Raw genomic sequence first — 19,211 nt, forward strand, 5'->3', positions numbered from 1 at the left:
GCTTAACTTCTTTAGGGAGTCATATTGTTGAACAGTCAAAAATCAAATCAAACCTATAATGAGATATCACCTCACACCTGTGAGAATGGCTAAAATCAAAAACACAAGAAACAAGTGTTGGTGAGGCTGTGGAGAAAAAGGAACCCTTGCGTACTGCTGGTGGGAGTGCAAACTGGTGCAGCCACTGTGGAAAACAGTATGGAGTTTCCTCAAAAAATTAAAAATAGAATTACCAGATGATTTAGTGATTCCACTACTGGGTATTTACTCAAAGAAAATGAAACCACTAATTTGAAAAGATGTATGCACCCCTATGTTTACCGTAGCATTATTTACAATAGCCAAGATATGGAAGCAGCCCAAGTGTCCATTGATAGATTAATGGCTAAAATGTGGTGTGTGTGGGCGCCTGGGTGGCTCAGTTGGTTAAGCGACTGCCTTTGGCTCAGGTCATGATCCTGGAGTCCCTGGATCGAGTCCCACATCGGGCTCCCTGCTCAGCAGGGAGTCTGCTTCGCCCTCTGACCCTCCCCCCTCTCACGTGCTCTCTCTCTCTCCTTCTCTCTCTCTCTCTCAAATAAATAAATAAAATCTTTAAAAAAAATAAAAAATAAAATAAAATGTGGTGTGTGTGTCTGTGTGCGTATACACACTCACACAATGGAACATTACTTGGCCATAAAAAAAAAGGGTAAGATCTTGCCATTTGCAACAACACAGATGGATCTAGAGGGTATAATATTAAGTAAAATAAGTCAGTCAGGGGAAGACAAATACCATGTGATTTCACTCATTTGTGGAATTTAAGGAACAAAACAGATGAACGAATCAAAAAGAAACAAACAAAAAACCCCAGACTCTTAAATATAGAGAACAAATGTGTTGCAAGGAGGGAAGTGGAGGGGGTTTGAAAAAGGTGAAGAGGATTATGGAATATACTTAATCGTGATGAGCACCCGTAATGTATAGAACTGTTGAATTATTATACTCTACACTTGAAACTAATAACACTGTATGTTAACTATACTTGAATTAAAAAAATAAATTTAAAAAATTCCTCTCCAGTGATATGTCATTCATATGAGTTTGATTTGTCATGTGTATGTATATGTTAAAGAAGTTTTCTCCAAAGATCAAAAATTCTCACTCATGAAAATCTTTAGCTACCTTGTCCCAAGAGTGTGCTTATTGCTTAGTGTAACTCTGTTTTCTCTCTTCCTCAGGTTAGAATCCCAAAGCTAAAAATTCCAACATACCCAGGGAGTGTATCAAATGTTGTGGGTTTTTTCCCCCCAAAACATAATTGTTTTGTCTTTGACCAGCCAAAACATGAAAAAGAACTCCAAGCCCATACTGAGGATATTTTGGAAAACCAACTGGATCCTGAATTCCAGAAACAATCAAATAATTTCTGTTCTTATATTTTTACCCATGCAAGGGCTAGGACCCTCAGGAAAGAAGTCAAGGTCACTGAGAATAGTGAGTCTCCTTGTCCAAAATCATATTTCTCTGTGGCCTGATATGTGCTAATTATAATATGTGTTCTTCAGTAGTTTTGTATCATTTTATATATATAAGTGTACTTATAAATAAATATTCATACCCAGAGAGAAATGGGTATGTGTGACCTACGTGGATGTCATCAATCATGGAACAGTGCCTTGCTTGGAGAACGCAGTAACAACACTGACCCAGTGTGAGATCTCAGTGGCCGTGCAGAAGGCAGCTGACCACTACAGCAAGCAGATGGCCCAGCAAGTGAGGTTCCCCACAGACACATTCCAGGAGCTGCTGGATGTGCATGCAGACTGTGAGGGGGTAGCTGTTGGAGTCTTCATGGAGTACTCTTCCGAGGATGACCAACGGGAGTTCCAGAAGAAGCTTGTGGTACTTTTTCTTAGCATTCGCCCTTCCTGATTCTTGCCCTTCTAAAATGATGCCGCTATTTCTACATATTCAATCTACAGTTCATCTCCTAATTTGGGTAAAGTAGTGTGGATCCTCACAATAGAGAGAATTCTAGAGGACTCTATTTCCATCTTTTCCCTTAAAGCTTGAGGAATTTACTTAGGATCTTTCTGATCTCTCAAGCAAAATCAGCAGTGATTCCTTTACTGAACTGTGGCATGGTTTCAGAACTCCCCCAAGTCACTTCTGAGCTAGAAATTCTCTAGGTGTACTCACTCCTGTTTCCAGACAATTTCCTGGGACAGACTCTCTTAGCAAGTTGTTCTTCATATTTATTTTTGTTTTACTAGTATCATTATATTGTTGAAGATAGAATCACAGAATGCTACAGCTTCTAGGAACTATAGAGAATAGGTCATGCAACTTCAACATTTCATAGATGAAGAACCTGAGACCCAGGGAGGTTTGGAAGCTTTAGCAAGGTCTTGCAGAGAGTTTTCAGAATTGGCAGTAATCTCTTAGTTCTAGTTGCATTGCTTATGCTGCTTCACTAGGATGCAAAGAGGACTGCAGTTAGACCACCCACCTACCAGATTCTTTGGAATTTGATCTCCTCTGTTCCTTTCTTGTGGTGACATCCCTGTACATTTCCCGTGCAGGAAATCATAAAGAATAAGGAGGATTTCTTGCTGTAGAACAAAGAGGCATCTGTTAAATACTACCAAGCTAAACTTGATCAGCTTTCAAAGGCCCTAAGAGAACTATTTCAGCAGGAACCTTTTCTGTTCCCGGAGGGCACAGGCTGTACAGGCAAGCAAAGGAAAGGACTGAATGGAAATATTTGCAGGTGCCCAGGAAAGGAATAAGGGGAGCGTGGGGAGTCTACAGAATAGAGTCAGAGGTGTCTCCAGATAATCTAAGAGCATAGCACCAATTGTGGGTGATAAGACAGCATGGGGATATCATGACAGCTTTAGCTTTTAAGGCCCACTATTTGCTATTTACTCCTGAGGAGAGTGGAAATGCCTATTCCCAAATAAACAGTATGGATTTCTGAAATCCATGAGAGAACAGAAATTATTTATTTCTTCATCCAACAATATGACAGTCATTGTGCCAAGGGCTGAGGATTTATGATGTAGTTAGAATCCTTGCACTCAAGGTGATCAAGGTGAGAGAGAGTCAGATAAACAGACAACTGCACAGAGAGTGGTAACACATAAGGACCTTTGATCCTGGGCTGCACTGGTGTTAGTAATAAATGTAACAATAATACGCTACTGTAAACTGAACTGTTATTGCCTATAGTCATAGCATTAAGTTCTTTCTCTAGACGTTTTAATTTAATCCTCCAAAAAGTGTTAGGAAGCATCTGCTCTTATCACCCACAATTTTATAGATGTGAACTAAAAGTCATAGGCAGGTTGAAGAATTTGCTGAAAGTTACACATCTAGCAGGTAGCAGGAGAGAACATCAGCATGGATTAGAGTCTGCATTTTATGTTGGGCATATAGTCTAGGAAGACTTCCCCTAAGAGGGGGGGGATGTAAATTTTGAAGTATTTGTACATGTTGTCCAGGTTGAAATGTCATCCAAAGGGAAGAGCCCTAGGTAAACATGCAAATATATGAAAGTACCGGAGATTGTGGGTTTGTACAGCTGCACCTAATTCTGAGTGGCTCAAGCCTGAGTGGGTGGAAGGAAGGAGCACAAGGGGGACACTTTGATTCTTGCCCTTCTAATAAGACAAGCTGGACAATTTGTAGGGGGATCAAGCAGCATTTTAAGTAGAAATAAAAATGATATGGATGGCCTTGTTTGTATAGAACAAATCACCTCCATGGAAATCTAGGTCCTTTGCTCCTTCTTGATCCCTCAGGCAAATGAGGTCCTTAGGAGCTTTTTGCAGTCATAGGCGGCAATAAAGAAATCTATCCTGCAAACAGATAAAGCTCTCATCTCTGGGGACAAGGCCATAGCAGGCAAGAGCAGGGCTCCACTCTTGGGTGGGTAAGCTCCTGCAATGCCCTCTGACAGATGGAACAAAGATCTTTCCAAAACGACAAGGTTCCCCTTCTTCTGTGGAATGCACACTCTTTTAAACCTGAAAATAAGAAGCTGAGTTGTACATGAGCCAGACAGTCAAGGCCCTTCCCATCATATTCTCAAACCTGCTCTTGATGATGTGGCCACCCTCTCTTTCAAATCTGATTTGGTCCCTGATCTCAAGAGGGTAAAGCTCAGGCCTGACCTTTTACTCTCTTCTCTTTCTAAAATCTGCATGGGGCAGTGCAGCAAGCCAGGAATGAGGCAGCTGAGAAGGAACAGGCATGGCTGAGAGAGAAACAGTGGGAGCAGCAACAGCAGGTGGAGGCTCAAGAAAGAAGCCTCAAGGAGAACAACGCCCAACTAAGCAAGAAGCTGGAGAGGGAAACAGACAATGATCTGAGAGTGCAGCAGACAAGGATATTGGAGCACAAACTCCATCAACATAAACCTCGCAGGAACCGTAATTCCTCGTGGCCATTGCCCTGGCACATCAGGAAGGAATGGGTGAAAACTAAAGCAAAATGGAAAAGAGAAGCATTACTGCCATTCATTGCATGTGATCCCCTAAAAGTATTGAATCTTAGCTTTTCAAGAGGTCTTTGAGTTGTGGTCCACACGGAGACCTTGAAGAGTCCAGGATGACCTTGGCCCTTCCAAGTCCCTGGGGAAGATAAATAACCTCTCCAACGTGCCATACTGGCGGGATTCTAGAATGGTCTCATGGGACCCAAATTAAACAGGGTTTCATGAATTATCAAGTAGATAATCCAACCAGGTGTTTTTGGGTTTTGTTTTTTTTTTTTTTTTTAGAGAGAGAGAAAGCAGGGGTGAGGATCTATTGTGCGTGGGGAGGGCAGAGAGAGAGAGGGAAAGAGAGGATCTTAAGCATGTTCCAAGGCCAGCGCGGAGCCCAATGCTGGGCTTGAACTCACGACCCCGAGATCATGACCTGAGCTAAAATCAAGAGTTGGACGCTTAACTGACTGAGCCATTGAGGCACCCCAACCAGGTGTTTTTAATATAAGCAGCAACAGGGTGCTTTACCAAGATCACTGTCAATTATCAGAAACCCTATTACCACCAAAGATACTGACATGGATCCATACTGACTTAAAAGTATCAGATATGTCCAGGCTTAGAAATACAGGGGGATCTGATACCTTCTAAACTTGCTGCACAGCTTGCCTAAGTCACCACAAGGCACCAGGGAATTCTCTCTTTTCCCATTTAGAAGTGTTCATATCAAATGTCTTGATCAGCTTATAAGTTCCATTATTTCTACGATACAGGTGACCATGCTATCCCAAGGAGGACTGAAAATATATACACGTGAACTAATGGCTCCTTCCCAACCTGCAGTTTTGGTTGGAACATGGTATTGCATTTGTCCCCATGCCTGGCTTAGTACCCTAGCAAAATGCTAACACTGTGTGTGCATATTGGCAAGGCTGGAAACTCCTTCCTCTGACTGCCCAGGTCGAGCCCAGAAGATACTCTCTGCTCCAAATATTATCCTCTAGTGATCTAATAAGAATAGCTTTATCATAAATATCATAAAATAGAGGCAATTTACAAAGTTCTTACATATAAAGTTTGACTCTTGAAAAAAATGTGGATTTTTGAAAGTTTACTTTTTCCTTTCCCCACAACCCTTTGCTTTAGATCCCAAAGGATCTGTTTAATGAAGGATTTAGGAAGAAATCTGAGGAGATGAAGACAGAAATAAATCTTCTCAGAAATGTGATTGAGGTTACTAGAAAGGATAAAACTCCCTGGATTCCACAAAACCTGGACACACTTGCCCCTGAAGCAGCCACAGATTTGTCTGTTCCTGCTAGACTTGTTGGTCAGAGGCTGAGGAGCTCAAGCTCACTGTTTAACCAACTGAGCCACCCAGGCGCCCCCGAGCTCACTGTTTAATTAGGACTAACTTTTCTCTCACAAAATTAAAGAATGAGGATACACGTTCCACCCTATTTTTGATGTGTATGCTTTTTTAAAAGTTTCACTCAGGAGCATGTTAAACATAAAAAGTGCCTAGTACAGGATATATCAGTGCCTGACACACATTAGATAGATTAAATGTTGGTTTTATTAGTTAGTTTGAAATGAAACAACCTTTTATAACAGACATTGGCAAACGTTAGCCTACAGGCCAAATCTGTCTTGCTACCTGTTTTTCTAAATAAAGTTTTATTGGAACAGCACCACACTTATTCAATTACATACTGTCTGTGGCTGCTTTAATGACACAACAGCAGAGCTGAGTAGTTGCAACAAATACTGTATGACCCACAAAACCTAAAATATTTCCTTTTGGGCCCTTTACAGAAAAAGTTTGCCAACTGCTTAAGAGATAGACCGACTTTGCAATATAGGTAAAAAATACCTTGGAAAATAACTTATCAAGAATGCTTCTAAAATCACAAAATAAAAAAATAATATACATATATATGTATATATGTTATATATATCTTTTAGAATATATATATATTTCAAGTCAAGTCACCTCTAATTCACATTTATAAATTTAATGTGTTCTGGGATTAAAAAAAGATGTTTTCATGAAGATAAGTAGGCTACTACCTTTATACAAGCTTAAACGGAAATGCTTATAATGCTTTATTTACTTTTTTAAAGATTTAATTTGAGAGAGAGAGAGCAAGAGAGAGCACAAGCAGGGAGGAGAGGGAGAAGCAGGCTCCCCACTGAGGCTGAGCAAGGAATCTGATGCAGGACTCATGACCTGAGCCGAAGGCAGATGCTTAACCAACTGAGCCACCCAGGTGCCCCTACAATGCTTTAAAAAATTGTCAGGGTAATACAGAAGTGTAACAAAAAAGAACCATATTTGCTCCATATGAAAACTTCTTATAGCTAGAGATAGTAATTAGACCAGTGTAGCACCAGGTCCTCACAAGACAGACAAAACTGTAGAACATAGTCCAGAAATAGAAACAAATACTTTTAGGAACTATTTATCTTAATGGCTTTCAAGTCTGTGGGAAATAATGAACTGTCCAATAAATTGTCAAGACAACTTGCTAGCCCCTTTGAGAAAACAGAGATTAGATCTCATATTTATTACAGCAAAGTAAATTCCAGATGTACTATAGATTTAAACATGAAGACTGAAACCACAAAATTTGGAAATCCAAAATCCTTTTTAAAAATCTTGAAATGTGGAGTTCTTTCTAAGCATGACATAAAGCCCAGAAGACATAAGACACATACAAAAGTACATAAAACTGAAATAAATCCTTTATGTCAAAAAAAGTCAAAAGACAAACAGCAGTCTGAAAATATATTTTCAACTTGTATGTTTCTATGATACACTATGAAAGACATAAAACTCAGTATATGAGTAGTTAACAGAAAATAAACAAATAAATAAATACATGCTATTCAGCCTTACTCACAATTACAGAAGTGAAACTAAAACCACTGGCTATAATCTTTCACTTCTCAGATTGAAAGTTATGGGAAAAGAGTCTCTCTCACATGGGAATGTAAATTGTATAATTTCTATTGAGAGGCTGTTCTAATATTTCTTATACTTTAATGTAGTTGTGCCTTGATATAGCATGTTCATTTTTAGAAAAATACATGTGCCAAATTACACATACACACATACACACACACAAACACAAATGAGATCCATTGTGGCATTGCTCTTAATGGAAAGATTTGTCATATAAATGTAAATTTTTATAAATAGAAGTGGTAATATAAATACATATATGGAGTAGAATTCTGGGTGGTTGTTAAATAATCTGACAACAGAGTTTACATATACTAATACAGAACAATCCTCAAGGTATATTTTAAGGTGAAAAAAATGAGATGCAAAGCTATGTATATAGTATGGTTTATATGGAAAAAATTCACGAAAAGTAGTAACACTGGTTTCTTCTGGGAAGAACTGGGTGGGATCAAGAATGAGAGGGAAACGTGAATTTTGTAAAGAAAGCTTATATTACCTATTCATAAATACAAAAAGAAAAGCATGCTATAATACAACTTCTAAAAACTATTAGGAATGTGAAACTGACCACTAATGATAAATTACTCATTGCTCCTAGAAATCACATCAGGCAATTCAACGAGGGACCCAAGGCTAAGAACCAGATCCTGGAGAACACCAACATTGCATCCTAATCTTGTTTTCACCTTGGCCTTGGTTTTTTTAATCCCTATATTCACTTTAAAACAAAGGTTTACAGTTTCTGGTGACCCTTTGAAATCTCAGCTAGAGTGGATTCTATTTTCTATCCCTGAATTACACCATTAAGGTGTTAGAAGGAGAATTACCAAAAAACGAGAACATGTTGGTGAGAGGGATCCCATCCCCCAGAAAACATTCAGCAGCAGCATCTCTCCTATATGTCAGGGGAGATGGGACAGCCTGCCATTGCAGAACTAGACCCCTGGTAATGCTGGGGATAAGAGATCCTGACACATGGAGGGCAGGGGTTAGCACTTGAACATCAGAAGCCAAGGTACAGGGACAGTTGAGCAGCAAGGTTGGAGTGACAGCCTGCTGGGTCTGACCATGAAGAATTCAGAAGATGATGAATAGAAGGTGAATGGTCAAGAGGGATAGGGAGAAAACAATCAATGAAGTCACAAACGGTTTATGAGGAAGCTATGGATTTACAGCCCCCTTCATGTGTTACAACCCCTAGCCATGATGTGAGCCAGTTTTAGCCCCTGAACTCATCACCTGGGGGACAGCCAGGTTCTCAGGAAGAAGGACCCTGAAACTCCAGGTCAAGAATAATGAACATGATTTCTCCAGCCCTCCCACTAGCAGACCACTGACCATTTACTCAAGTACACATGCCTGGGAAGATGGGGATACTGAAACATTTAAAAACTCTTGACTCAGGATCCAACTTGGCATTGATACCAACATAGTAGATAGACTCATAGCGTCAGTCCCCTGTTAAAGTGGGGCACATCGGTCCAGGTAATAAAGAGAGTCCTTCCTCAGTATAACTAACTGGAATCTAGTATTTGCTTCCAATTAGACAATAAAGTTCATCTGAGTACAGGGACCATTTTTCTATGCATCCTCTCACAGTATGTTTAGGAGTCAAATGTGCTAAATAAACTTTTACTATAAAGACAAAAGGATGATCCCAGGGTCCTGGGATCGAGTCCCATATCGGGTTCTCTGCTTGGCAGGAAGCCTGCTTCTCCCTCTTCCACTTCCCCTGCTTGTGTTCCTGCTCCCGTGCTCGCTCTCTCTGTCAAATAAATAAATAAAATCTTAAAAAAAAAAAATAAAGACAAAAGGATGATGCATACTAAATTTCAGTTGTAAGAATTATAGGAACTCTTCAAATGTAATAGGTACTTCACATTTTAGACACCAGACTAAGGTCTCCAAGGTGATTTAAAGGCTAGTGGAACAAAAGAAACTTTTCTGGTGACGTCTCCTCCCCCATGACCTTGGGTATCACAGTAGCTGTGCCCCTATGAGGATGTTAACACATCTGCTCTAAGATTTCAAACTGCTCTATCCAGATATGACTTCAAGTGTTCAGAAGGAAGAGCAGCTTTACCTTTACAAGAGAGAAAGCAAGAGGGGAGCAAGATGGCAGAGGAGTAGAAGACCTGGATTTCCTCTGGTCCCAGGAATTCAGCTAGATAGGGATCAAACCGTTCTGAACACCTACAAACTCAACAGGAGATCTAAGAAAAGAATAGCAACAACTCTCTAAACAGAAAAGCGACCACTTTCTGGAAGGTAGGACGTGCAGAGAAGTGAATCTGAGGGGATATTCGGGAGGATAGACGGCGGTGGGGGGGCCTCCATCCGCTACTTCTGGAAAGTGATAGAGCAGCGGAGCACAAAATCGGAACTTTTAGAAGTCGGCTCCACTGAGGGACGTCGCTCCAGTGACTAAGCAGGGGGTGGAACCTTCGTGGGACAGTGTGGTCTCAAGACCCTTGGAGTCACAGAAAGACCGGGGGTGCCTGAGTGTGGCAGAGCTCCCAGGTATCGAAACAGGGAAGCCGGCTGCAGAGACGGAGCCAAGGCGTGGGCTCTGAGCTCGTGTTGCCATACATAAACCGTGATCGGTGACACCGTTGGGCCACTGCTCCTCCAGCAGGGACCCAACAAGCGGCAGATCTGGAGAGACTCCCCTTCCTCCCCCGGGAGGAGCAGCATGGGAGGGCACCGCAGGGATCTGCTGGGTTTGGAGACTCCACACCAGATCGGGTGCCAGAGATAGAAACACACGGTCACAGGCAGGGTGAGCACGGAGTGCGGCCAGCGACTGGGGAGACGGGAGTGACTGCTTTTCTCTGGGGGCACAATGAGGAGTGGGGACACAAATTCTCGGCTCCTCTGGGACAGATATTGGGAGGCCGTCATTTTCATTCTCGTCCTCCAAAGCTGTACAGAAAGCTTGCAGGGAACAAAAGCTCGCAAAAGCAAACCCAAGCAGATTACTTAGCCCGGACCAGCAAGGGCGGGGCAATTCCGCCTCCCCAAAGACATTTGGGCCCCTCCCCCAGATCAGCAAGAACCACCAGCCAAGACCAAGTTTACTGATCAATGAGAATGGCAGAACTCCAGCGCTAGGGGAATACCGCACATAGAATTCATGGCTTTTTTACCATGATTCTTTAGTCTTTCAAAGTTAATTTTTTTAACTTTTTTTTTGAATTTTTCTTTTTCCCATTTTCAACCAACATCTTATCTATCCCCTTTTTAAAACACATTTTTATTTTCATTTTTAGAGTCATATTCTATCCCTTCATAGTAGTTACCCTTATTTTTGGCATATATATATATATAAGTTGTTCTCTCTTTAAAATTTTGAGATAGTTTCTTCTAACAGATCAAAATATACCCTAAATCACTAGTGTATGGCTTTGTTCTAGTCTCCTGCCTAATCACATTCTCTCCTTTCTTCTTTAAATCTTATTCTTTCTTTTTCAAACAACTTCTTATCTTATCAATTCTTTTATAAAATCTTTTATACTTCTCATCTTTATACTCATATTCCATCCCTTCATCGTATTAACCCTTATTTTTGTACATGTATAAGTTTTTCTTTCTTTAAAATTTTGGGAGGCACTTTCTTCTAACAGACCAAAATACACCCAAAATCTAGTGTGTGGCACTGATCTATGCACCAGCCTGATCATATTGGATCATATTCTGTGTTTTTGTTTTGTTCTGTTTTTGTTTTTAACTTTCTTTTTAGAAAGAAAGACTTATGAAATGAAAGAAAAAACTTCTTTTTTCTTTCTTTTCCCCTGGTTTCAGGTCTTTTCTGACTTCTTTAGAATATATTTGCTGGGGACGTGGTTACCCTGTTAGCATTTCGTTCTCTCATTCATCTGCTCTCCTCTGGACAAAATGACAAGACGGAAAAAATCAGCTCAACAAAAAGAACAAGAGGCAGTACTGACTGCCAGGGACCTACTCAATATGGACATTAGTACGATGTCGGAACTAGAGTTCAGAATGATGACTTTAAAGATACTAGCTGGGCTTGAAAAAAGCATGGAAGTTATTAGAGAAACCTTTCTGGAGAAATAAAAGAACTAAAATCTAACCAAGTCGAAATCAAAAAGGCTATTAATGAGGTGCAATCAAAAATGGGGGCTCTAACTGCTAGGATAAATGAGGCAGAAGAGAGAATTAGTGATATAGAAGACCAAATGATGGAAAATAAAAAACCTGAGAAAAAGAGCGATAAACAACTACTGGATCACGAGGGCAGAATTCGAGAGATAAGCGATACCATAAGACAAAACAACATTAGAATAATTGGGATCCCAGAAGAAGAAGAAAGAGAGAGAGGGGCAGAAGGTATACTGGAGCAAATTATAGCAGAGAACTTCCCTAATGTGGGGAAGGAAACAGGCATCAAAATCCAGGAGGCACAGAGAGCCCCTCTCAAAATCAAAAAAAATAGGTCAACACCCTGACATCTAATAGTAAAACTTATGAGTCTCAGAGACAAAGAGAAAATCCTGAAAGCAGCTTGGGAGGAAAGATATGTAACCTAAAATGGTAGAAACATTAGACTGGCATACACCTATCCACAGAGACCTGGGAAGCCAGAAAGGACTGGCATGATATATTCAGAGCACTAAACGAGAAAAATATGCAGCCAAGAATACTATATCCAGCTAGGCTGTCACTGAAAATAGAAGGAGAGATAAAAAGCTTCCAGGACAAACAAAAACTAAAGGAATTTGCAAACACGAAACCAGCCCTACAAGAAATATTGAAAGGGGTCCTCTAAGCAAAGAGAGAGCCTAAAAGTAACACAGACTAGAAAGGAACACAGACAATATACAGTAACAGTCACCTTACAGGAAATAAAATGGCACTAAATTCATATCTTTCAATAGTTACCCTGAATGTAAATGGGCTAAATGCCCCAATCAAAAGACACAGGCTACCAGATTGGATTAAAAAAAAAGACCCATCGATATGCTGTCTGCAAGAGACTCATTTTAGACCCAAAGACACCCCCAGATTGAAAGTGAGGGGGTGGAAAAGCATTTACCATGCTAATGGACACCAAAAGAAAGCTGGGGTGGCAATACTTATATCAGAGAAATTAGATTTTAAACGAAAGACAGTAATAAGAGATGAGGAAGGACAACTATATCCTACTTAAAGGGTCTATCCAACAAGAAGATCTAACAATTGTAAATATCTATGCCTCTAACATGGGAACAGCCAATTATATAAGCCAATTACTAACAAAAGCAAAGAAACACATCGACAGTACAATAATAGTGGAGGACTTTAACACCCCCTGATTTAATGGACAGATCATCTAAGCAAAAGATCAACAAGGAAATAAAGACTTTAAATGACACACTGGGCCAGATGGACTTCACAGATATATTCAGAACATTCCATCCCAAAGCAACAGAATACACATTATTCTCTAGTGCCCATGGAACATTCTCCAGAATTGATCACATCCTAGGTCACAAATCAGGTCTCAACTGGTGCCAAAAGATTGGGATCATTCCTGCATATTTTCAGACCACAATGCTTTGAAACTAGAACTCAATCACAAGAGGAAAGTCAGAAAGAACCCAAATACATGGAGGTTAAAGGGAATCCTACTAAAGAATGAATGAATCAACCAGGAAATTAAAGAAGAATTAAAAAATTCATGGAAACCAATGAAAATGAAAACACGACTGTTCAAAATCTTTGGGATACAGCAAAGGCAGTCCTGAGAGGAAAGTATATAGCAATACAAACCTTCTCAAGAAACAAGAAAGGTCTCAAATACACAACCTAACCCTACACCTAAAGGAGCTGGAGAAAGAACAGCAAATAAAGCCTAAACTCAGCAGGAGAAGAGAAATAATAAAGAGCAGAGCAGAAATCAATGAAATAGAAACCAATAGAACAGTAGAAGAGATCAACGAAACTAGGAGCTGGTTCTTTGAAAGAATTAATAAGATTGATAAACCCCTGGCCAGACTTATCAAAAAGAAAAGAGAAATGACCCAAATCAACAAAATCATGAATGAAAGAGGAGAGATCACAACCAACACCAAAGGAATACAAACAATCATAAGAACATATTAGGAGCAACTATATGCCAGCAAATTAGATAACCTGGAAGAAATGGGTGCATTCCTAGAGATGTATCAACTACCAAAACTGAACCAGGAAGAAAGAGAAAACCTGTACAGACCTATAACCACTAAGGAAATTGAAGCAGTCATCAAAAATCTCCCAAAAAACAAAAGCCCAGGGCCAGATGGCTTCCCGGGGGAATTCTATCAAACATTTAAAGAAGAATTAATACCTATTCTTCTGAAACTGTTCCAAAAAATAGAAATAGAAGGAAAACTTCCAAACTCATTTTATGAGGCCACCATAATCTTGATCCCAAAACCAGACAAAGACCCCATCAAAAAGGAGAATTACAGACCAATATTCTTGATGAACATGGATGCAAAAATACTCACCAAAATACTAGCCAACAGGGTACAACAGTACATTAAAAGGATTATCCACCACGACCAAGTGGGATTTAACTGGGCTGCAAGGTTGGTTCTACATCCACAAATCAATCAACGTGATATAATACATTAACAAAAGAAAGAACAAGAATCATACGACCCTCTCAATAGATGCAGAAAAAGCATTTGACAAAGTACACCATCCTTTCTTGATCAAAACTCTTCAGAGTATAGGGATAGAGGGTACATACCTCAATATCATAAAAGCCATCTATGAAAAACGCACAGCAAATATCATTCTCAATGGGGAAAAGCTGAGAACTTTCCCCTAAGGTCAGGAATGCATCAGGGATGTCCGCTATCACCACTGCTATTCAACATAGTATTAGAAGTCCTAGCCACAGCAATCAGACAACAAAAAGAAATCAAAGGCATCCAAATCGGCAAAGAAGTCAAACTCTCACTGTTTGCAGATGATATGATACTGTATGTGGAAAACCCAAAAGACTCCACCCCAAAACTGCTAGAACTCATACAGGAATTCAATAAAGTGGCAGGATATAAAATCAATGCACAGAAATCAGTGGCATTCCTCTACACCATCAAGTCAGAAGAAAGAGAAATTAAGGAGTCGATCCCATTTACAATTGCACCCAAAACCATAAGATACCTAGGAATAAATCTAACCAAAGAGGCAAAGGATCTGTACTCAGAAAACTATAAAATACTCATGAAAGAAACTGTGGAAGACACAAAGAAATGAAAAAACGTTCCATGCTCTAGGATTGGAAGAAAAAATATTGTGAAGATGTCAATGCTACCTCGAGCTATCTACACATTCAATGCAATCCCCATCAAAATACCATCCACTTTTTTCAAAGAAATGGAACAAATAATCCTAAAATTTGTATGGAACCAGAAAAGACCTCGAATAGCCAGAGGAATGTTGAAAAAGAAAAGCAAAGCTGGCGGCATCACAATTCCGGACTCCCAGCTCTATTACAAAGCCGTCATCATCAAGACTGTATGGTACTGGCACAAAAACAGACACATCGATCAATGGAACAGAATAGAGAGCCCAGAAATGGACCCTCAACTCTATGGTCAACTAATCTTCGACAAAGCAGGAAAGAATGTCCAGTGGAAAAAAGACAGCCTCTTCAACAAATGGTGTTGGGAAAATTTGATAGCCACATGCAGAAGAATGAAACTGAACCATTTCCTTACACCACACACAAAAATAGACTCAAAATGGTTGAAAGACCTCAACGTGGGACAGCAGTCCATCAACATCCTAAAGGAGAACACAGGCAGCAACCTCTTCGACCTCAGCCACAGCAACTTCTTCCTAGAAACATCGCCAAAGGCAAGAGAAGCAAGGGCAAAAATGAACTACTGGGACTTCATCAAGATAAAAAGCTTTTGTACAGGAAAAGGAACAGTCAACAAAACCAAAAGACAACCGACAGAATGGGAGAAGATACTTGCAAATGACATATTAGATAAAGGGCTAGTATCCAAAATCTATAAAGAACTTCTTAAACTCAATACCCAAAGAACAAAAGATCCAATCAAGAAATGGGCAGAAGACATGAACAGACATTTTTCCAAAGAAGACATCCAAACGGCCAACAGACACATGAAAATGTACTCAACATCGCTTGGCATCAGGGAAATCCAAATCAAAACCTCAATGAGATATCTCCTCACACCAGTCAGAATGACTAAAATTAACAAGTCAGGAAACGATGAGATGTTGGCGGGGATGCGGAGAAAGGGGAACCTTCCTACACTGTTGGTGGGAATGCAAGCTGGTGCAGCCACTCTGGAAAACAGTATGGAGGTCCCTCAAAAAGTTGAAAATAGAGCTACCATATGACCCAGCAATTGCACTATTGGGTATTTACCCCAAAGATACAAATGTAGGGATCCGAAGGGGTACGTGCACCCTGATGTTTATAGTAGCAATGTCCACAATAGCCAAACTGTGGAAAGAGCCAAGATGTCCATCGACAGATGAATGGATAAAGAAGTGGTATACACACACACACACACACACACACACACACACACACACACACAATGGAATATTATGCAGCCATCAAAAAGAATGAGATCTTGCCATTTGCAACAACATTTATGAAACTAGAGGGTGTTATGCTGAGTGAAATAAGTCAATCAGAGAAAGAAAGTGTCATATGACCTCATTGATATGAGGAATTCTTAATCTCCGGAAACAAACTGAGGGTTGCTGGAGTGGTGGGGGGTGGAAGGGATGGGGTGGCTGGGTGAAAGACTATGGACTCTGAAAAACAAACTGAGGGTTCTAGAGGGGAGGGGGCTGGGAGGATGGGTTAGCCTGGTGATGGGTATTAAAGAGGGCACGTTCTGCATGGAGCACTGGGTGTTACATGCAAAAAATGAATCATGGAACACTACATCAAAAACTAATGATGTAAGGTATGGTGATTAACATAACAATTAAAAAATAAAAAAAAGAGAGAGAAAGCATACAGGAATGAATATGCGGCCAATAAGTTGGAGAGTTGGAAAAGCAAGCTATTCTATAGAATTTTCTGTCCCCACTGAGAGCTTGAATCAAATGGATGTTCTAATCCCTTACACGAGAGACAGCCTATGTCGTAGGGTCATATGAATAATGACTTGCCAAAGATATTCACATAAAATTTCCAGAACTTGTAAATATGTTCCCATGGTAAAAGGACTTTGCAGATGTAATTAAGGATTTTGAGAAGGGTACATGATTCAGGTGGGCCCAGCGTAATCACAAGGTCCTTTAAGATGGAGAGTAAAAGTCAGGAAAAAGTGAGATGGCTATAGAGAGGTTGGGAGGGACGACTACCCTATTGTCTTTGAAAACGTAGGATGAGCCAAAGAATAGAATGTGCCTTCAGAAGCTGCCAAAGGTAAGGAAAGATTCTCCTTGAGAGCTTCGAGAGGGAAAGCATCCCTGTCAACCCATTTTTGACTTCTGATTCCCAGAACTGTAAAATAATACATTTGTGTTATTTTAAGCCACTAATTTTGTGGTAATTTGTTACATCCACAATAGGAAACCAATACACCATGAATTAAAGAACAAAAAGAAAAAAAAATGCTTTGGGGGTTCCTGGGTGGCTTAGCCGTTTAAGTGTCTGACTTCAGTTCAGGCCATGATCCCAGGGTCCTAGGACAGAGCCCTGTGTCATCAGGCTCCCTGCTCAGCGGGAAGCCTGCTTCTCCCTCTGCCCCTCCCCCAGCTAATGCCTGCTCTCTCTCTCTCAAATAAATAAATAAAATCTTTAAAAGAAAAATGTTTTGGATTTAATAATTTTTAATGAATAATTTTTATACATATAATTTTCATACGCATTAACTATTAGATTAATTTATTTGGATGGTCTGCTTAGTTCTCATTCTATACTTATCATTATCTGGGCCCTAAGAAGAAAGAAACAAACAAGATAGCTAAAGTTCTTTTTTTCATGGAGCTTACACTATACAGGGACCTTTAAAATACAGGATATTATCTGGCAATAATAAGTGAATTTTTTTTTTCTTCTCTGGCTAGTGATTGAGATCTCCTGGAAAAACCAAGAGTTTTTCCTTACATTTCACTTGAATCTAATTTATATGTCCTGGAAATAAAATTAACATGCTTCAAGAGATATTTATTTTTGAATCCTAAAAATCTAACATGTTAACATTAAAGTGTAGTAAAACCCAAGGTGCATGGTGATTGAAAGAATGAATAAAGAGCTGAACGGTTGCTTGAATGAGTAAGGGTAATATTTGTTTGTCATTTCAAGGGGTAGTAAATCTCTCTCCCGTAACTTGTCAAGAAAGTAAAGACTTTTACTGAAAATATTTCTTGGATCTGATGGAAACAAACCAGACAGGTTCCCAAGTAGCAGGATTACATTACTAGTCTGATGCAAGGCTCTAGAGGACTGGATTGAGGGAAGCAAGTACAATGTCCAAGTTCCCTCACAGAGCAGGGCTTGGGCCTTATAGCTCTGAATCCCAGAGTCCCAGAGTAAGGCTAGCGCAAAAGGTTTCTGACCTTAAGTAAACATTCCATGGGGCTTTCCATCTTAAGTCTTAGCAATTATCTTGCCTGCCTCAGTTAATATCTGGAAGCAGGCTCAACTCCTCCAATGCTCCAATTCCCACAAGACAGGCCTTGTGTGGTATCACTGTCTGTGGTCAGGCCCAGGCCTCTGGGCCTCCCATCACCACCTTATCACTTGTCTCTCCAGCCTTAGTGTGTTGCTTCTCCATGCAGTGACTTAGCTCTGGGTTGCTTCAGGAGCCCCTGCTTTTGGTCTCAGCTCCTCCAACAACTCTACAAACGAATTATGTTTCAACAAATGAAAGTGATTTGTTTTCACGACCATTGACTGATATATCAATTCTGAAATGTTCTTGGAAGTATGGCTTCAAAACTATCATTGAATTGAATTCTTCTTACCTCAGACAATATAATCCTATCTCCTGGTCACTTTTTTTGTGTGTGCCCACTTGTACCAGACTAGACTGAATATAGTGCCCACTCATGACCCCGTTGACTGATCCAGGGAAAAGTCCTTGATCACACATGAATTAATGAATCCCTTCCCTGATACACTTGGACTAGAAAAGGCCCCAGTCTCTCTTTGTTTCTGTTGTTTCTTTGAATACATGAAATGCAGAGATTATCAGTGGCTACGTTTTTATTTTTTTAGATTTTATTTATTTGAGAGAGAGTGAGAGATTGAGAGATTGAGAGAGAGAGAGAGAGAGAGAGAGAGAGCACAAGATGGGGGAGGGGTAGAGGGAGAGAAAGAAGCAGACTAGCCTGCTGCACAGGGAGCCCGACATGGGACTCGATCCTAGCACCCCGGGGATCACGACTGAGCCAAAGGCAGCCGCCATCAACTGAGCCACCCAGATGCCCCCAGTGGCTACGTTTTTGATAAAGTGAAGAGACTACCTTGAGGCAAAAGAATCACTTCATTTATAAATAAATACAGTTTTGCTTCTTAAAATCTTTATGCCATTCTCCCCCTTGCCTTATTGCACTGACAAGGACTTCTAATAACACTTGAGGATCTCTAGTGTTAGGTTTAATCAAAGTGGTGAGAGAAAAATCCATTTTTTCTCCTGACAGAAGATAGAAAATATTCAATAGTTCACTGCAGTGTAGAACATTCATTTTAGTTTTTAACTGATACCATTTATCCAATTTAGACATGCTCTTTTCCAATTTTGCCTATAGGTTTTCATTCTTCCTCAGTTAAAATTA

The 19,211-nt window shown here is 40.1% G+C and overlaps 1 protein-coding gene and 1 pseudogene across 1 annotated transcript in view; one reads left to right on the plus strand and one right to left on the minus strand.

Annotated features, from left to right (window-relative positions):
- LOC148164506 (uncharacterized) overlaps positions 1-19,211 on the minus strand; it is a 276,999-nt gene that overhangs the window by 139,359 nt on the left and 118,429 nt on the right. The window lies entirely within an intron of this gene.
- Positions 962-5,878, plus strand: LOC114208361 (guanylate-binding protein 6-like; annotated as a pseudogene).

Source organism: Eumetopias jubatus, unplaced genomic scaffold (genome assembly GCF_037043125.1).
Source record: "Eumetopias jubatus isolate StellerSeaLion01/CBP00866 unplaced genomic scaffold, mEumJub1_p1.0 scaffold_4, whole genome shotgun sequence".
Lineage (NCBI taxonomy): Eukaryota > Metazoa > Chordata > Mammalia > Carnivora > Otariidae > Eumetopias > Eumetopias jubatus.